The sequence below is a fragment of the Suncus etruscus genome, chromosome 19, assembly GCF_024139225.1.
Source record: "Suncus etruscus isolate mSunEtr1 chromosome 19, mSunEtr1.pri.cur, whole genome shotgun sequence".
NCBI classification, from domain to species: domain Eukaryota; kingdom Metazoa; phylum Chordata; class Mammalia; order Eulipotyphla; family Soricidae; genus Suncus; species Suncus etruscus.
This window is the reverse complement of record NC_064866.1, coordinates 17,538,099-17,560,193: the sequence shown is the minus strand read 5'-3', so window position 1 is coordinate 17,560,193 and position 22,095 is coordinate 17,538,099. Positions and strand designations below refer to the sequence as shown.

The 22,095-nt window shown below is 34.9% G+C and overlaps 1 non-coding gene across 1 annotated transcript; it reads right to left on the bottom strand.

Annotated features, from left to right (window-relative positions):
• Positions 1–6,680: 6,680 nt before the first annotated feature.
• LOC125997749 (small nucleolar RNA SNORA70) lies at positions 6,681–6,817 on the bottom strand. Its single transcript, XR_007491771.1, has one exon. It is a non-coding gene; the product is annotated as a small nucleolar RNA SNORA70 (small nucleolar RNA).
• Between the last annotated feature and the right edge of the window lie 15,278 nt (positions 6,818–22,095).

Genomic DNA, 22,095 nt, shown 5'->3' with positions numbered 1-22,095 from the left:
TAAAAATACATTAAGGAATATTTATATGATGGTAAATAGAACCAAATATATGGGGAAGAATAAAATTGTGCATTGCTCATTATAAACATGATTATTTTGTGTAGGTAATGGATGTGTTGTTAAGGCACAGTGGGTTGTTTGAAGTTTACAAGTTTGTTATGGATTGATTTATTCATGAAATGCTTTGTTTCTATGACAACTTTATTGGTTTGCCCGTGGTCTAAATACATATAGGCATGGCAGAAATTCCATGCTACAAAAAACAAATTATACACTCCCTCTCCTGAATCATTTGCTTCCTTTAGGGAGTGTAGCAAAAGGATTTCCAACTAGGGCAGACATCACCGTATACAGGGCCAACATTAGAGAGATCACACAATAAAAGGAAAAAAAAAAGCTTTTTAAAAAGAACAACTTAAAAGTCTCCAACCGCTTCCAACTCTGTAATATAAGGGAAGATGGAAATGAGAAACAAAATGTCCAACGTAAGATAAGAGAAATACAATATCCTCACAATGCACGAGGTCTTTATTGAAGAAAAAGAACACTGATCAAAGTCCTGTATTTCTTACTATAAATAATATCCCTTGAAAGACACCATTAATATTCACAACAGTTATGTAACTACAAAAGAAGTAGAGAATTGTTATTTTCAGACAATAATAATAGATTTGGTGGAAGATAAAAGGAAAAGGTGGAAAAGAGAAAAAGAAATAAAGAGAAAGAAAATTGTCTTTCTCAGTTTTTTCATAGACCAAGGATAATCATGGAACGAAGGGCTCTTAGTTGTCCCATGAAACTTAAGCCAGGGAAATCATGGCAGAGGAGACTGAAATCTTATAAAAGCTGAAAAAAATAGAATAGAAATTACATTCTTGCATTACACCAGATAAACATGCCGGTGAATATATTAGTGGAAAAGACAATATTGGAAGTATTATACTGAATAAACATCTCATTTTACAAGTTCAATGATGTCATACTTTATAATAAAAGAAGCCTGTATTTTTTATATAATGTGAATTTAAATGGTAAAATGTATATAAAAAGAAATGTGTATTTTTTCACAAAATCATTATTATATGTTTGGAACACTTATTCTTAGTTTTATCCTTAGTTTTTTTTTCCCTCTGTTAAAAAATTATAGAAAATAGAATGCTCACACAGCCTACTCTTGGAATCCATTTCTCTCTCTATTGTTAAGGCACTGGGTTAGACAATCAGATTTCCACAATGAGACTGTCATCTTGACTGCTAAGATTAAGCTAAAATTAAACATCCAACCTATGGAAACTAACTCAAATTTCAACAACTAATTATATGCTTTCAATAATTTACATGTTAAGAAAAAAAACAAGAAGAGACAGAAAACCAAACATCATGTCAGTGAAGTGATTATCGTCAGTGGATTATCAATGTTTTCTCTTGAGAGAAATATAAACAATGGATTAGATGTATAAAGAAACTATGGACAACCAAAACCACTAAAAAGATGAGGTATAAGGGAAAGTCTATAGATTTCTCAGCCTCTGTTAGTTCCATTTCCAAAAGTTTTGGTTATAGGTCATTTCACTGATGACACTGTGCCTTTCCACAAAATTGTTTATTTGTACTAACTTGAAAGGTTTTCTTTCTCTGCAACTAACAAGCATTAGTTAGCTGAATTAAAACTTTATTATCTTACTGTCTTATTCCTAACAATACTTAGTTCACTTTTCAATGGGAATAAGTTTCCTATGGAAAATTATATCAATTATTGAGGCAATGAGATGCTGATAAACAAGATTCTGGTAATCAACATGATTAAAAGAAAAAAAATATAGTATATGTCCCACACTTTATTATTGCATTGTTTTTATAGTAATGAGATGACTTTCTTGATAGTTCAATTGGTCTAAATATAAATTGGTAGTAAACTATTAAAGCAGAATAGATAGTATTGAACTTGTGCAGCAAAATAATGCTTGGCACACTTTAGGTATACACAAGAGAGAAGTGTCTTTATTTGTTTCATTTGGTAATGTCTCGTTTAGTGATACTAGGAATTAAAATACTCTAGAAAACCTTTCTTCCTCCCAAAATAAAATCTGTGTACATTTATACTGTAGATTGCATAATTAGACTCTGTGACTGAATCAGGAATGTATTCACAGATAATTGTTGAATATTCTATATTTGACTTTAGGCTTTGGGCATTTGCTCTGATTCTGTGAGAAACAGGCCTGTCAGTTTTATGAGACAACCACTTCCAGGAAGTTATAGGAAACCCAATTTTAATCTTGAATTAAAAGCTATTGCAAGCTAACTGAAAAATAATCACAGTACCTTATTCTACAAAATTAATATTGCAATTTGACAATAACATATACATAATAATGAGAAAAATTTATAGGTCAAATATATATTTCATGAAAAATTAAGTGACTCATAAATTTATGCTTTTATTAAATAAGATTATTTGAGATCATAAAATGTGTCAACACTTTCTTTTTTTTTAGGCCACACGCGATGATGTTCAGGGGTTACTCCTAGCAATGTACTCAGAAATTACTCCTGGCTTGGGGACCATATGAGAAGCCAGGGGATCAAACCAAGGTTCGTCCTGGGTCAGCAGCATGCAAGGCAAACACCCTACCACTGTGCTATTGCTCTGGCCCCAACATGTGTCAACACATTCTTTACCTTGAAAAAACCCATTTTCAGATGAGTCAGAAAATAAGTACTTGAATAAATAAGTAAGATTTTGATGAATGTTAATGAATGTTATGTGAGTAACAAATGTGAGATCCACATAGGTTAAATGAGTGAGTGAAGTGATTGATTATTTTAGATATAATCATAGTTATGCAGTAATTTAAAAACTGACGCTTAAAGAGTAAAAATTTATGTATGGGATAAAGTGAGAAGTGTTATACATTGTAAAACTGAAAGTCAATCATGAACAACTTTGTAATCACAATATTTAAATAAAAGAAAAAAGAGAGGTGGAGAAACATTACAAAACAAAGGAAAAATAGATTGAAAAAAATAGATACTGGGACAAGAAAGAACTTGTTATGTTTGGGGGAAAAATAATATTCACAGCTTACACTGTCTTCTGTGTTTTTTTCTATGAAATAGAAACTGTATTTCATTCTATAACTGAGGGAGAGCCAATGTTCCCAACAGGAAACTAGGATGATTTTAAAACAACTGTCTTAATACTTAGAACTCTAAACTTAACCATGTGATTCAAAAGACAGGATTGAAAAGGGTGCTGACATGTAAGTACTAAACAAGATAACAGTGACATTGATGGGCACCATTGATATATATTTTTTATTTATTTAAAGGAGAATGCTAGTTAAGTAATGAGTCTACTTCAAGGTACAGCTTTTAAAATATATATAGACACAAACATATATATTCTTTTAAAATTTTTGGAGACAATAAGACTTGATTCGATCAAAGTTTTCTGCATTGTAAACTGTCATTAACATCATATTATCTGTGAATGATGTTCTCTGCAAACTTAGAATGGTGAAGCCAGGCTTATTAAGCTGTATTTGCACAGAGGTCACTGTATACAAAAATAGGTAAGCCTGACTTATATAATCACTCTTACCTCTGAAGTTAAAAAAGAAAAGAGAAGAAAAGTTCTATCTTCTTAGAAGGGGCTCTCAGAGATTTCTTCTGGGGAACGGATACCATCCGAACGTTTTATCTCTACACTGTAGTGCCTGAACCATTTTGCTAATTTGACGTGGGAAGCACTAATAAGATAAAAAGCTCAGGCGTCCTTATCCCATTAGCACTTCCTCTATAGTTTTTCTGACCCACATTCTGACCTGATCTTTCCCATATTCCCCATGGTTTGCATTGTACTGATTAAAACCTTCATCCTCTTGAAAAGATATTAAGGAATTGACTGGATTTAACTAAAATTTTCAGTTTAAATTACTGTGTGATTTTTAGCTGATCAGAAGCCATTTAACATAGGCAGCCGTGGCCAAGTCAGGGGATAGGCGACAGAGTAGAGAAAGGATATAAACAGAAGGATTCAGTTAATAGGCAATTAAAGCTTCATTGCCTTTCCACCACCACAAAGCTCTTTATCGAGGCTCACAAGAAAGCAAGCCAGCTAGTTGAAATCACTGTTTATTTAGCTTGGTCTTTTCAACATTTTCTTTTTTGGTTTTCAGATTTATCTGCACTCATTCAGAACTCTTAGTTTTCAACACTATAGCCATATTTCTGATCAAACTATTTTATTACAAGCATGCCAGTTTATTTTAGAGATAAAAATAACTAACGAATATGACTGTATTTATCTGTCATTCTAAGTGAAATAGAGACTCTCTCTTTGATCTTAATTTCAGCAAGGGGACATATCTGTATACAGTTAGTTTTTGTTTTAATCATCACAACCACCAACTTCTTGTCCTTTGTTTTTCATATTTTCTCCATCATGTTGTGTTTAGATCATTCTTGCCAAGTCAACTTTCCTTTCATGCTAAAGATTGTGACATAAATTTTTTGAATTTTTGCATATGCTATTCTAATATTCATGCTCCAGGTTTAAACTCAGGCCTGTTAAAGCTCTATTCCTCTTTCAGAATCTTGTTATGTCCATGCAACTAAGTCACTAGTTTGTTGGTCTCATCTCCTGTTCATCCATTTGATGGTATTTTATGCAAATATGAGACATGCTTATCTTTACTTTAATTGTCAAGTGGAAGACAATATCATGAAAGAAAAAAAAATCTATAGACTACCTCATAGAATACTGAATTTACAGAAGATGAAATTGGGTCACACATAAGTAGTGTAGGTGGCTGATTTCTAGACATCCTGGTACTAGGAAAACCCTGGACAGGATCTAGGTTTTTAGACTCTGGCTTTTGTAGCCAGCAATTGGAGAGATATCCAATCTTGGAGTTCATCAACCCCTATTTTCTCCACCAACTCAGTGCTTGGTGCTTCTAAGGAAAAGGAAAGTTCCTGAAAATATTATCAGTTACTGGATATCTTGAAAATTCATTCCTTGGAGGTCCATTGCTCATGCGCTGCCACTGCTCATAATAAATGAGCCCTTGTATGCTGTCTTGGCCAACTGCTCTGCAAGTTTAGACTCAAGAAGGTTTAGACACCTGGAGTTTAGCTTCTCCAGATTGACTTTCAAAAATAACAAAAGGTTCCAGACCTAAGGAATAATTACAAATTTTTCAAAAGTTAATACTCAAGAAATAATAGTTAGAGGGGCCTGAGCAATAGCACAGAGGAAGGGTATAAAGCATTCGCCTTGAATGTAGACGACCCAAGATGGACCCGGATTTGATCCCCAGCATCCTATATGGTCCCCTGAACTGCCAGGAGTGTTTTCTGAGTGCAAAGCTAGTAGTAACCTCTGAGTACCCCCACCAAAAAAAAGAAATAATAGAGAGACATTAAAGAAGGTTTTTTCAACTATGAGGTACCACCTCACACCACAGAGAATGGCAACATCACAAAGAATGAGAATAAACAGTGTTGGTGGGGATGTGGAGAGAAAGGAACTCTTATCCACTGCTGGTGGGAATGCCGTCTAGTTCAACCTTTATGGAAAGCGATATGGAGATTCCTCCAAAAACTGGAAATCGAGCTCCCATACGATCCAGCTATACCACTCCTAGGAATATACCCTAGGAACACAAAAATACAATACAAAAATCCCTTCCTTACATCTATATTCACTGCAGCACTATTTACCATAGCAAGACTCTGGAAACAGCCAAGATGCCCTTCAACAGACGAATGGCTAAAGAAACTGTGGTACATATACACAATGGAATATTATGCAGCTGTCAGGAGAGATGAAGTCATGAAATTTTCCTATACATGGATGTACACGGAATCTATTATGCTGAGTGAAATAAGTCAGAGAGAGAGAGAGAGGAGAGAGAGAGAGAGAAACGCAGAATGGTCTCACTCATCTATGGGTTTTAAGAAAAATGAAAGACATTCTTGCAATGATAATTTTTAGACACAAAAGAGAAAAGAGCTGGAAGTTCCAGCTGACCTCAGGAAGCTCACCACAAAGAGTGATGAGTTTAGTTAGAGAAATAACTACATTTAGAACTGTCCTAATAATGAGAATGTATGAGGGAAATGGAAAGCCTGTCTAGAGTACAGGCGGGGGTCAGGTGGGGAGGAGGGAGATTTGGGACATTGGTGATGGGAACGTTGCACTGGTGATGGGTGGTGTTCTTTATATGACTAAAACCCAAACACAATCATGTATGTAATCAAGGTGTTTAAATAAAATATATAAGAAATATAGATCAGGAGCCCACACCAAGGTGCTCAGGAGTGTAGTGCACGCCAGTTGTCCAGAGGCCCACAATTCTGAATGTACTTGACCCCACAGCCATCTGGGATGAGGCGCTTGTCAGCCTCCATGTCCTCAAACTCATCTGCATTAAAGTTGGTAAAACCATACTTCTAGGAGATGTGGATCTTCTGGCTACCAGGAAACTTGAACTTGGCCCCATTCAGAGCCTCAATCACGTGTTCCTTGTTCTGAAGTTTGATGTGGATGGACATGATGACTTGTCCTATGTGGACTCTGGCTACAATGCCGTGGGGCTTTCCAAAGGCTCCCCGCATACCTGTTTGGAGCCTGAAATTGGGGCCAATGAGAGCCCATAGGAATATCCAATAAAGACTGTCTCCAAGGTCTCTCACGACAGCCCATATAGGTCACAGGCTGCATACACTACCAGGAGGCTGCTTGCCGTCTGCAACCATTGTACACCCGATCCCACAGGGCAGAGAGCACAGTTGGCTTAATTGGCTGCACGAAGACATTAAAGAAATTTTATTCAAGTGCTAGTAACATATGGCTGGGATCTGACTGGAATCACTTTCTGCTTCAGACAAAATATTTGAAATAATAATAATTGCATCTGAGAACATGTGTGAGAGCTTTGAGAGATCTCGTGTTAAAGGATCAGGAGATTGTTTTCTTCCATTTATCTGTGACTGACGCTTCGTTCAATATTAAACACCCAAGATTTGAAAACTCTCCTTAAACTTAAGAAACAGAAAGGAAAAAGGACAAAAAAAGTGCTAAGAAATAAATGTACATGTGGAAAAAAGGTGGAATTTTAGTTTATATTATATACTCAGCCACTTCACTCTTCACCCTTCTTACCAACTCTATGACTCATTGAATTGATGTTTTGATTTTGAAATTTCAACAGCAACTATGATCACATTAGAATGCAGATTGTTTTTTTATGATAGCTATATAATGAGGAGTTAGATTTCCAAATAAGGGTAACTGGATATACACAATCTTTATTTTTTAGACTTAAGAAATAAGTTGTTTTAATCATCAGGAAGATGCAAGTCAAAACAATAATGAAGTATCATCTCACACCACAGAGACTGGCTCTTATCAAAAAGAACAAGAACAAACAGTGCTGGAGTGGATGTGGGAGAATGGGACTCTAATTCACTGCTGGTGAGAATGTGTCTAGTCCAGGATTTCTAAAAAACAATATGGATATTCCTGGGGTTGGGGGAAAGGAAATTGCACTTTCTTATTATTCAGCAATACCATCTAGGGATATAATTTAGGGACACAGAGCACAATAAAAAAAATGCCCTCTATACTCTTATATTCATAGTAGCACTATTTACAACAGACAGAAGCTGGAAGCAAACAAGTTGCCCAACAACAGATGAGTGGTTAACGAAATTGTGGTACAGCTACACAATGGTATACTATGCAGTCATTAGGAAAAATGAAGTCATAAAATTTGCTGATACATGGATGGACATGGAGATTATTATGCTAGTGAAATGAGTCAGAGGGACAGGGACAAACATAGAATAATCTCACTCATCTGTGGGGTATGAAGAAAACAAAAGACAATGTGGAGTTAATATTAACAATGTGGAGTTATAGACAACAGTATGAGGATTAGGAGGACCAGTCCATGGCAGGAAGCTTGCCACAAAGAGCAGAGAGTGCAGCTAGAGAAGAGAAGGGTCTGTTATGAAAGGAACAGGCACGGTACCCCTTCAATAGCAGTAGTACAAACTATAATGCCAATAAAGAAGACAGAGAGAAAGAAAGAGAGAGAGAAAGAGACAAACAGACAGACAAAGAGAGAGAGAAAGAGAGAGAGAGAAAGAGACAGACAAACAGACAGACAAAGAGAGAGAGAGAGAGAGAGAGAGAGAGAGAGAGAGAGAGAGAGAGAGAGAGAGAGAAGTGAAAGTAAAATACCTGCCCCAGAGACAGTCAGGAGAGGGTGGGTCGGAGGCAAAGGGCACCAGGGAGGGTGAGAAGAAAATTGTTGATATTGATGGCGGGAAATGTCTGACTGTAACTCAATCATGAACTTTATTTGTAGAAAAATAAACTGAAGTATAAACTTCATATGTAAATATGGTGTTTAAATTTCAAAAAAGCAAAAAAAAAAGTTGTTTACAATAGACCAATAGATAGATGGAAGGCAGCCACATGAAGGATCCACCAACTGTACTAAACTTTAAAATAAGCAACTTTTTAAAAGTTAAAATTAAAAAAAATATTCATAATACATGCCAATAGAAGATACATTGTATATGAAACACAATGTTTTAATTAAGACTATTTCAACATCTAGTTCATCAAATCTGTGCTGGTAATAACTAGTACAAGCCATATTTAGGACTTTATTTTATCCAACTTATTGGGACAATAAATAGAGCCACTTCAATTTAAAAGAGAGCAAAGAATACAATATGTTCTGCATATATGATGATTAAGTGAGTCTCTATGGGATAATATTGACAATAAATTTTATATCAAATTATTTCTAATCATTGTGAAATATAGACATGAGAAGTTAATTTAATATTACTCTGAATGACTTACTTAGGTAACATTAATTTATAGGCTCTTTTAAGGAAAAAAAGCTAAATTATCATGTTGATATACTAGTAAGATGCTAAAATATTAGATAATGTAACTACTGATGGATAACTGCTATATGATGAAAGAAATATTTCTTTGCGCATTTCTGAGACTAATTTTTACTATGGTCATACTCAAGTAAATCAATTAATATTAGTGTGCATGTTTCTTTTCATTTTGTTGAATATGAATATTTTGCCATCTTATCTAATAACACGTGTTCATGCATTTATTTTATAGAACAATTAAAATGATTGTGCTTTTCTTTTGTTTCAAACCTGTGCTATATTCATTTTCTCTACATATTTTCTAAAGTAGCCATAGGTTGGTTATAGGTCATTTAACTAAACCATTTTTATTTATTTTGTTTTGAAATCAAGGCTGTCTTTTAGAGGCTTTGAAGCTAGATACCAATTCACTGAAATGATATTTTTGTAAAATGTGTTTTCCTTAATCACGTTTCTCTTTTAGATGCCACAATCTTTGCCTGTAGAGTTAACAGGGTTCTCCAGGTCAAATTGTAGCAACACTTGATTAAAGTTATCTTTTCTTTGAAGTTACTCTGACATTTTCATCCCTCAAAATAAAACAAAACTAAAATCTCCTCCTGCTATACTTTAAATTTATTTTTTAAATATTGCCTTTTTTAAATCATATTCACCTTCCTTTCTTCTCTCTCTTTTCCTTCCCTTTTTATCTCTTTCACTCATTTCTTTTATTTGCAATTTTATTATTTTCCTCATGTTAGTAGCTTGTATATTATAATAGTTCCTGAATTTTAAGTAGTAAAGCAGTTCAATGATTATGACCATATTCTTCCTGTATCACTAGTAAAAATCGACTTTTTTTAAATTATCAAAGAATTGTTAGCATAGCATTTTTCTACAAATAAAGGTATATTTCTCTGCAACATATAATAATTTATAGAGGCAAAATTTAAAAAATTAATAAAAACAGTAAAAATATTTCTTTTTGGTTCAAAAGCCACTTTGAGTGGTACTTAAGGAGTACTCCTGGTTCTACACTCATTAATCACTTTTGGTCAATACTGATCCTAGGGAAAACATATGGGATATTTGGATGGAATCCGAGTCAGCTATGTGCAAGTGAAACACCCTACCTGTTGTTCTATCACTCCAGACCCAACAAAAATAAGTTTTCAGAATGTAAACAAGGGTTTTGTTAGTGGTTTTGAGTGCCACATGAGAAAAATCACTAGGATATATCTTCAATCAGATGAATTCTGTAGGTCTTTGTGTCTGATTGTAGGTCCGAAGGTCACAAGGACAGATAGTCATAAGGGAAAGTATTTATAGATTTAGCATGGAATATAACCATAAGCTTTAATGCATGGGCATAAAATAAAAGTCTCAAAAAATGAGCAGAGTTTTAAACTATGGCTTTACTGTTTTAGTAACATGAGAAGTTAGGATCCTTGTGTTATTACTATGCACTTACTTTGTCATGAATCAAAGAAGTTAGAGAATACAGCGAGACTAAGTAGATAAGTAGATGGAGGCACAGCATCTGGCTCATGCCAACGAGCTGATTCAGATATAAATAATAATGTAGGTGAACCACAAAATGGCTGTTAATTTTTCTTTCAATTTTAAAAGATAAAGGATTTATCTGTATTTAACCCCCCCAAAAAAACACCAGAATTCTGAGAGCTAAATTTATCCTATTCAAAGAACACGCTACAAAGTTGCTGCAATTAGTCTGAGTCATTCTTTTTTGGGGGGCAGTCAGTATATGGGTCATACCCACTGTGCTCAGCATCACTCTCTACTGTACTCCAAGAACTATTTGTAGTGTTGGTGATTCATCCTTGTTCAACAGCAAACCTCTGTAAAGTCTTTGGTTCATAAGAGTCATTCTTGAACTCACCCTTCACTTGATCATATCATCCAAAATAATATGAATACTATTAATTCTATCACAAAATTATGTGAAGAATTCAATTTTTCTATTCCATATTTACTTGTACTTTCTAGAAAGTCTGTATTTTCTTTTATCTGGATTTCTACAATAAGTTTAATTGTTCTATATTTACTTCTCAAGTCACCAATCATTTGTAAAAAGTAGCTGATACATTTGGGAATGTCTTTACTATATTTAAAATATGTCAAAGAATTTCATTAAAATAATGCCCAATATGACACATGACCATACCTTAACTTCATACTTAAGTCTCTTTCATTTAGTTTCTCCCACATCTACTTCACATATATTCTGTCTCATTTTAGTCCCCAGCACATATAATTCTCAGTCTAATTTCTTTTATAAAGTCTCTCAGATGTATATTATTCTGTATATTTGTAGTACACTAGAAATGCCATATCTCAGGAAAACATTCTCTGTATAGTTTAAAATTGGTAAACTACCAAGAATTTGAAAGTATCTTTTCATATTGTTTTTCCACTATTTAAATTATAATAACATTTAAATATTGAACCAATGCAGGGCTCCCAAGCAATGTTAGGTGTTCTACCTGCAATTCTTTTTGTTTTGGTTATGGTTTTGGTTTTTGGTTCACAGCTGGCAGTGCTCAGGGGTCACTCCTGGTTCTAAGCTCAGAAATCGCTCCTGGCAGGCTCATCCCATTTGGGATACCGGGATTCGAACCACCATTCTTATGCATGCAAGGCAAACACACTACCTTCATGCAATCTCTATGGCCCCTCTACCTGCAATTCTTGATCAATCAAACCAGTCATTCAGTGCAAGAATCTTAGGACTCCATGCTACTTATACCCAGCACTTCTAGTGATAAACTAGTAAGCCTCACAGGTGTTAAGTCTACCAGGGCCAACATCAGTGGTGCTTCAAAACTACAAAATTTCATCCAGCAAATGTTAAAAGACTTTGTGTTACAGAAAATCAAACAAGATCAGTTGCATGCAAGAAATGTACCTTAAGCATTTTTACTGTCTCTCAGTCTACTGTACACATTTGTAAAAATGCCTGACTTTTTGTACATAATAATGTATATATTTATGTATATAGGAGTAAAATATTTTTGTTTATGACTCAATATCTAGAATATAATACTTAAATTAGCAGCTGGCAGTAAGGAATCAATAAATGTATATTAACTAAAGAATACATATAATAGTTCTTAGTTGACAGAATTTGTACAGTGAGCATATTAATTTAACAAGCAATAAAATGATAAAGAGATATATTCACAGTTATCATAGTAACAGTAGAGGTTATTTTACAGATTTGTAGTATATCCACTAAATGACTACTATGTAATTACTAGAATAATGGCTTTTATTTTAAAACTCATGAAAAAATACAGAAATACTGGTAGTATCACATTCAATTAAAAATAAGGATAAAGTACATTTAATGCAATTTTAACAAGGTTATAAATTATATACCTGGGGATCAGAGATTTAGTGAAGTGGGTAGGCTGTTTGCCTTGTATAAATGAGACCAACATGAGTTTGATCCCCAACATGCTGTATGGTCCCCCAAACCAGTTTGGAATAATCAGAGTACAGCCAAGAGTAAGTCCTGAGCAGTGCCGAGTGTGACACAAAAGCAAAATATAAAAAAGATGAATGAGGGGCCTGCGAGGTTCGCTTGAGATAAGTTGTCTGCCTTGCAGGCGCTAGCCAAGGAAGGACTGCGGTTCCATCCCCCGGTGTCCCAAATGGACTCCCCAAGCCAGGGGTAATTTCTGAACACTTAGCCAGGAGTAACCCCTGAGCATCAAAAGGGTGTGGCTGAAAAACCAAAAAAAAAAAAAAAAAGGATATATAAAAAGGCAATTCAAAGAAAATACATCAGAGGGGTTACAACAATAGAACAGTTGATAGGGGATTTGCCTTGCATGCAGCTGACCAAAGGTCAATGCTTGGCATCCCATATGGCCCTCTGAGCGTGGTAGGACTGATTTCTGGGCACAGAGTCAGGAGTAACTCCTGAGTATCACTGAGTGTGGCCCCACACCATAAACAATACAACAGTATGCTACTAAATTTCTGAAACAATAAAATTCAATGATAGAAATTTCTATTTTTATGTCAGCTTATAGTATATTTTTTTTGCATATATTCTTTGAAATGTTATGCAGTTCTCCTTCAGGTTGTCTGAGAATGCCTGACATTCCACTGAATAATCAGGAAATCTAACATCACAGAGATTCTTCGCTGTCAAAGTCTTGCAATGGGAGTCACAGAGCCAATTTTTCTTTGTAAGCCTGATGCCTGTGAGTGTAATTACAAAACTTTATTTTATTTCAATATTTTTGAGATAATGACATATAGTGAGGCAGCAGAACACCTAATGCCATATCCTAAAAGAGTGACAGCATTTATAGTGCCACTTTCAGCTTCCACAGCCAAGAACAAACTGGTGACCCATTGTAGAACTCTTTTAAACCCAGTGATGACTTTAAAAAAATTTTTAATACAAAAGTATGGGGCTGGCGAGATGGCACTAGAGGTAAGGTGTCTGCCTTGCAGGCGCTAGCCAAGAAAATATTGTGATTGCTGTTCGATCCCGGTGTCCCATATAGTCCCATCCCGCCCCAAGCTAGGGGCAATTTCTGAGCACTTAGCCAGGAGTATCCCCTGAGCATCAAATGGGTGTGGCCCAAAAAACAAAACAAAAAATAATTAGAGGACTCAAAATTGACACATGATACTATTGACAATGATAATTGACAATGATACTATTGAGTATCAATGCACACTTGAAAAGAACCAAATAAATGCAACTGAATAGAAGAAAATGAAGCCCCCATCCCCAAAATTTCAAATTAGTTGGGAATAAAATCAATTGAATTAAATTGAAGAGACTTATGAAATAAAATAGTCTCTACGCAGATAAGGAAAATAATTAAATATTGACATTTAATGGTTCTAGAATTGGTCAATAAGTGGATGAGAAGAGTTGTAAAGGTGTTAGTACAGTGCTTGTCTTGCATGTGTCTGATCCAGGTTCAATTCCCTGCAACCCTTATGGATGACAAGCCACTCCAGGAGTGTGCAGATACAATTGCAGATATAGAAGTAATCCCAGAGCACTATTGGGTATGGTCTAAAATAAAACAACAAACATTTAAAACAAGTGTATGAGATATTAACAACTATGTTATTAACAGTGAAATTATCAAAAGTATGTATTTAAGTCCAAAAAGAAAGATCAACTTGCTGGAACTCATGCTTTGCATGTTGAGGTTTGATTCCTAGCACCGTATGGTCTTAAGCACTGCCTAGAGCAAACTTCATGCACTAATCTAGAGAGAGGTCCTGAGCATTGCAGGTCAGACCCCAAAGCAAAAAAAGAAAAGAAAGAAAAGGAAGGAAGGGAGGGAGGAAAGGAGGGAGGGAGGGAGGGAGGGAGGAAGGAAGGGAGGGAGGGAGGAAGGAAGGGAGGGAGGGAGGGAGGAAGGAAGGAAGGAAGGAAGGAAGGAAGGAAGGAAGGAAGGAAGGAAGGAAGGAAGGAAGGAAGGAAGGAAGGAAGGAAGGAAGGAAAGAAGGAAGGGAGGGAGGGAGGGAGGAAGGAAGGAAGGAAGGAAGGAAGGAAGGAAGGAAGGAAGGAGAGAGGGAGGGAAGGAGAAAGGAAGGAAAGGAGGAAAGAAGGAAGAAAGGGCAGAAGGAAAGAACTATGTGTTATATGTATTAATGTTAAGAAAGGTAAAAAATAAAGAAAAAGTGCTAAATACTGGTGAAATTCATCAAAGGGAATGCTCATTGTAATGAACTAATGGTTTCATACAAATAAACTGGAATTCACCCAATACCCATCAGATAAGGGTCTAATCTCCAAAATATACAAGGCACTGACAGAACTTTACAAGAAAAAAACATCTAATCTCATCAAAAAATGGGGAGAAGAAATGAACAGACACTTTGCCAAAGAAGAAATACAAATGGTCAAAAGGTACATGAAAAAGTGTTCCACATCACTGATCATTAGGAAGATGCAAATCAAAACAACTATGAGGTACCATCTCAGGCCACAGAGATTGGCACACATCACAAAGAATGAGAACAAGCAGTGCTGGCGGGGATGTGGAGAGAAAGGAACACTTATTCACTGCTCGTGGGAATGCCATTTAGACCAATCTTTATGGAAAGCGATATGGAGATTCCTCCAAAAACTGGAAATTGAGCTCCCATACGATCCAGCTATCCACTCCTAGGGATATACCCTAGGAACACAAAAATACAATACAAAAATCCGTTCCTCACACGTATATTCATTGCAGTGAATTTACAATTCACTGGCTATTTACAATAGCCAGACTCTGGAAACAACAAGATGCCCTTTAACAGATGAATGGCTAAAGAAACTGTTGTACATATATACAATGGAATGTTACGCAGCAGTCAGGAGAAATGAAGTCATGAAATTATCCTATATATGGATGTACATGGAACCTTATGCTGAGTGAAATAAGTCAGAGGGAGAGAGATAGAAGCAGAATAATCTCACTCATCTATGGGTTTTAAGAAAAATAAAAGACATTTTTGCAATAATTCTCAGAGAAAAAAAGAGGAAGGCTGGAAAGTCTAGCTCACAACATGAAGCTCGCCACAGAGAGTGGTGAGTGCACGTAGAGAAATAACTACATTGAGAACTATCATAACAATGTAAAAGAATGAGGGAAAAAGAAAGCCTGTCTAGAGTACAGTGGGCGTGGGGTGGGTAGGAGGGAGATTCAGGACATTGGTGATGAGAATTTTGCACTGGAGGAGGGGGCTGTTCTTCACATGACTGAAACCCAACCACAATAATGTTTGTAATCAAGGTGTTTAGATAAAATTATTAATAGAAAAAATAAAAAATATATTTTTACTGATATAAATTTTATTACCATTATTATGAAATAAATTGAAATAATTTATTTTAAAATATCTACTCTGTTCAACAAACAAGACCTCCAATTCCAGAGGTCTGACTGAGACAACCGCAACTGAACGGGTCTTCTGGAAGCATAACGAAAGACTCTATACCAGGCTCCATCATAGGTGCAATGTAATGACCAAGACCACCAACTACAAAAGATGGATTAAAACGATACCAAAGAAGCAGAACTGCTAGAACCACAAAGAAAGACTTCATCATAAGTTCCATTCCTTGAGCTGTACAGACACCAAGATCTCTACATACAGAGGTCCGATTTTACCATCCATGATGAAGCAGAAATCTTCTATACACCCAAAAAGCACTGAGGGGAGAGAAAATGAACATGAAAGGAGTCTATAGTTAATCCCATGACAGTATACTTCAGGGGTGGAGAAACCCTGTATCTCCTAGGCCAAAGGGATTCCCTCTGTAATATCCCCAATAATTACTGTGCCTATGCAGGGAGAAAAAGAGAAAAAAAGCACACAATAATCATTTTTCCACATATAAATTTATTGATTGACCTATTTTTATTGACGTCTTTATTTTGGTGTAGATATTAAAGTTGATGTCTCCAATTTTATTTTACTTTATCTTTCTCTTTCTTTTTGTACTCCGGCATAGTTTGATTTCAGAACCGAGACTATTGTGTGGTGCTTGTCTTTATTGCTGTAGTGCTCACTGGATATTTTATTTGATACTTCTTTCTGTATTGATGTGGTGTTTCAATTACCTTTTTCATGTCCTTGCTCAAACTGAGGTTGAAAGCCTCTAGAAGGACTCTGCCATTTTCAGCTTATTTGATTTATTTTATTTTTTATTTTATTTTTATTTTTTCTTATTTTTACTCTATTCTATTGCTTTTCTTTCCTTCAAAAAAAAAAACCACATAACTCGAATTATTGAGCTCCACCTCTCAAAGAGAAGGGGAAACAAGGGAGGGTACCAGCACCAAACAGACATATGATTACTAATAGTAAGCTAGACAAAGAGGGGACCACCTACTCTAGTAGCCTGGGGGGTGATGGGGGGATATGGTTGTAGGAAGGGAACTGGGATGGGAGGAGGACAAATTTGGTGATGTGTATTCTCCAGATTCAATGTTAATATGTACCTAAAATACTACTGTGAAAGATATGTAAGCCAATATGAACAAAATAAAAATTAAAAAAAAATATCTACTCTGAATGAGGAATATAGCTGAAATACTGAGGTAAAGGAAGTGATGTATGGTATATATAGAGTATGGAATCTTCACAGCAGTATAGTAGATAAAACATTCTATTAATCAATGAGTAGAATATAATATATCTGATATATAATGTATACATAATATATATAAATATATAATTCTATATTTTATAATTATATAGTTTATGACAATGTAGGAGTTTCATGTGCTATAGTGATGCTTTGGTTCTATCAGGCCACTTCAGCACTGAACCTAAGAATCAGAAGTTTACATGATTTGACATTGATTATATAACTCGTTAGAAACTGAATAAATAATATAATTTATTCTATTAATGCTCACCATTTATATTCCTTTATGACTTCAGTCAAGTTGAATATGAATAATATAGGAAAAAGATGCAGCATTTGTTTAAGCAGTTTGGATTGATTTTAATAAGTGATGGAGAATCATTGAATTATTTTTATTTTTATTTTTATTTTTGGGCCACATTTGGTGATGCTCAGAGGTTACTCCTGGCTATGTGCCCTGAAATTGCTCCTGGCTTGGGGGACCATATGGGACATCAGGGGATTGAAACCCTGTTCTTCCTAGGCTAGCACAGGAAAAGCAGATTCCTTACCACCTTCGCCACCATTCTGGCCCCAATTATTGAATGTTTTAAAGCATATGGTAACATGATGAATTTTTTTATGATGAAATTTTTTATAAAAAGATTCATCTAAAATTCTTTGGATATTTCTCTATCTAGATTTGAAATAATAATACTCTTAAGAAGGTTATAGGTACATACAGCAGAGAAAGATCTGGTAAATTTATGCAATAACTACATAAACTTGCTAACTGATTTTGGATGTCATAAGTCAAAAGGGGGTGTTCTTTCCATGAGTGAAATTCAGCTACAATCATATTTGTAATCAAGGTGTTTAAATAAAAATATTAATTAAAACAAAACAAAACAAAAGTCAAAACAATGGAATTTCAATACATATGAATGTACTAGTTTATATTTAAACATATATTAATATGAGAAAGGATCAAAAGTAGTAAAGATCTATTTGGGTGTGAATATTCAGGAATCTGACAAATTTGTTTTTTGACATGTTTTGATTGGGAGAAATCTGCCACACTCAAATGCAAACATCCTCAGAAAGTAAGAAATGATTACATTAAAAGAACAACACAGTTGAAGATAGACTTGAGATGAAATGAGATTTTAGCAAAAAGCAGTGTGTAGAAACAGATTATTAGTATACCACATAAAGTGCCTCAGGACAAAAATGCATTGATAGAACATGGGCTTTATAAATAAAAAAAAGTACAAATGTTATAAGCATTTGGGAGCTCAATAAAAATTGATTTTTTTTTTACTGGCATAAAAAGTGTATTATTTCAAGGTAAAACCACAACATTAGAAAGCTCTGCTCTTCATACGGACATTTTACAACTCCAAATGTCTCTTCCATCTGTCACAAAAGTGGGTGGAACATACTGTACCATCTTAGCAATTTGAGGGCATTTATATAAAATGTACTTGGGCAAATGGCAATTTCTATCACATAAGACATATGTAAAACTGTATAACATTCTGGGAGGCTCACAGATATTTTTCCTTCAAAGTTCTCAACTGTAGCACTCACAATCTGAAAGAAGAAAAAGCTTTCTGAGTCATATTTAGTTAATGGATATAAACCATTTGTTGCATGTTGAACTAGAGGAATGGGGAGAATTTTCCAGCAAAAAGGGGACATAAGTAGGTTAAGTTGCTTCTAAGGAACTAAAAAATGTGGAAAACTAATGTAGTTTTGCATCTCTTAGATTGTGTGTTAAACAGAAGTTTAGGCTTCAACACTGGGACACCTGTTCAGTAAGTTTCCTAGTGATAGAATATTGTTAATATATGTCTATTTGTTTTCTCAAATCTAGGGTTTCTAATTATTTATTCAAGACTGAATTTAACTTAAAATGTTAGTGTATTGCAGTAATAGATTTGGGGAGGAAATAGAAAAGAAAGAATATATGTGGTGTGTATGTTTATTAATATCTGCTTATTTGTAAATTTAGGAATTGTTTAGGACTTTGTGTAATATATTTTAAGTTTTCAAATGCTCATTTTCTAAGAAGCTACTTTTAAAATAATTTAGAAAGTTTGACCTACTTTTAAGTTACGTTCTTTTATTTTTTTCCTGGAAAACTAAAATTAGATGTTTAATAAACACAAACATTCAGGAGTGTGGTTTGTACATGAGCAACAACTTCTGTTTGGTAATTGGCATATTTTCCCCTTTCTGTTGAATCACATTTGTTCAGCTGAATTTATAAGTGCTTTACTAGAAACACTGCCAATCTTAATATTATACTTTAATATTTTAAAAACCAGAGAAAGGAGTCATGGAGACAAACTGAAATGGTTGTGATTGCCTAAATTTGTACTTAACAGAGAGCAAAAGGATAGTTGTGTATGTAAGAGATCTCATTTATATTTGCTAAACCCTAGATCTAAGAGGATATTTGAATTATTTTTTCCTTTATTTCTAATAGAATGGTGTCTATGCAGTAGAAGTCAAAGCTGTTTTTTTAAACAAAAGAAAAAGATATATATAATATATATTACATTAAAATAAAAGTATACAGGTTTCTGGAGTGATAGCACAGAGATAGGGCATTTGCCTCGCACACAGCTGACCCAGGGCAGACCTGGGTTCAATCCCCAGCATCCTATATGGTCCCCCACGCCAGGAGCGATTTGTGAGTGCATAACCAGGAGGAACCCCTGAGGTTGCATCTTTAAAAAATCAATAACTCAATTAAATAAATACAATGAAAACTGTGTCACACACAAATCTTTCAATAACATCTTTATTTCTTTAGCATCTTGTGCTGCTATTCTCTTATCTGTCAAAGGAACTCTATTTTCTTTAAATACATTTTAAAAATAGTTTTTCTTTATAAGTAGTTTGTCTTAGGATACCCATGGGACTGATGCGTAATCTGGGTAATCAGGAAAGAAAGCTAAGTCTGTTACTCCAGACAGACATCAGATACTCAAAGCAAGACAACCTAAGTGGGACCAAAAAGCAATAGTTGGTCACAATGCAGGCCCATCACTCAGCTCTGAAACGGTTCAGGTCACTGCTAGCTGAAACCAATGGCTGAATTGTTTTTCAAATGGTACCTTTACTCTTTTTCTGGGAGATAGTATAAATCGGTTGCAAAAAGGAATATCTGAGGCTTAAATTCACATAGATAACATGTTCAGTGTGTGCATTTAATAAGCATGAGAATGCACAAACTTTGATTTAAATGTTCTGTTGCTTTTAACTAATAAAGGGTTTTACCCAATTTCTTTTCTCTAGATTGCAGCTGTCAGTTTGGCTTCTAAAGCCAGGTTGGTGATTGGAACCTGGTGTTTCGCCAGTTTGCAGCAACAGTGAGAGAATATGCTTTCATATTCTCACATAGAAAGAGTCTCACATCTCAGGGGACACAAAGTCCGAAAACCTTTTGTGCTGCCTGTAAATATAAATCTAGTAACTCAGACAGTGAGGAGCTGTCATCAGCAAGAAGGAGACGTAGATAGAAAAAGAATGAATATTCATATAACAAATGCTGCCTAGAGGAGTTGGGAAAATAACTGATAAACCAATATATTTGGCTGAAGTATTAAATATGATTGAAAGAAAAGACTTTAATATATGGATGGGTGGAAGATGTTTTAGGAGAAACTAGTCACCAGATGGTAAGTTTTTCTAAAGCTCTGGTTCTTTTAATCATGACTTAAAAATATGATCATTTTATGACCTTAGAAGTGTCTCTTTTCAAGAATATTTTCATCTAAAGAGAGAGTTCATGTTGATGCCAAACAAAAAAATTAAGCAGTATTTTCTGGTGACGTTTAAACCAAAGTACCAAGGTTCTTGAAATCAGGGCATAAAAAGAGATATTTTATGTTAAGCTAATTTCTTTCTTCATGGAGTGAAATAGCACAATATTGAGAGCTGTAAACCAAGGCTTTATCTAGGAATTCTAGAAACTTGCTCTGTACAGAGAAATTTGGCCTGGAGCATTTTAAAATTATCTGACCAGGTCAAAGAAAAACTACCTTTATAGCCTGCACTGCCTGACCTGGTTATAATCATGTTTGTGATGGTGTAATAAACTTTCACTCAAAGGCACTAGGCCAAGTACCTAGATTGTGAAAGTTACATTATATTTTTGCCTAGAGTTAACAAACAAATAGCACCCTGTCATTATTTCCCAAAGAGAGTTTCAATTTAGGGGTCTATCCTAATTTGTATTAAATTGTAAGACTTCAAGTTATATCAGTTTAAAAAATCAGATCAAGGATGGTCAATGTTCTTCTTTTTTATATAAAAATTTTAATTGACCATTGTGAGATAATTATAGCATTGCTTATGTTTGAGTTTAGTCACACAACCCCAACACCTATCCCTTTACCAGTATACATTTTCCATCACCAATGTCCCCCAGTTTCCCTCCCACCCACCCTCTCTCACCTGCCTATATGGCGAACATCATACTTCACTTCTTTCTCTCTCTCTCTTTCTCTCTCTCTCTTATTGTCTTTTGCACTACGGTTTGGGAAATTATTACAGAAGGGATATCATACACATCGTTTTAATCTCTTTTTAACACCTAGTTCTTGTTCATTTCCAACTTTTATTGTCATAGCAGTTTTTTCTCTATTCTAACTGCACTCCCTTCATCTTTGTGGCAAGTTTTCTCCTGGCCCTCATTTTTATTTTCTTTGGAATTTATTAACATTCTTTCTTTTTTTATGTCTCACAAATGAGTGAGATTATTTTATGTCTACTTCTCTCCCTTTGACTCATATCACTCAGCATAATATTCTTCTTATCCATCCATGTATAAACAACTATCATTAACTTCATTTTCCCTAAAGGCTGCATAGTATTGCAATGTGTGAATGTAACACAGTTTCTTTATCTACTCATTTCTTGTGGGGCACTTGGTTGTTTCCAGAATCTGGCTATTGTGAATAGTGCTGCAATTAACATAGGAATGCAGAGGGCTTTACCGAATTGTGTTTTGAGGTCTCAAGGGTATATTCCCAGAAATGCCATTTCTG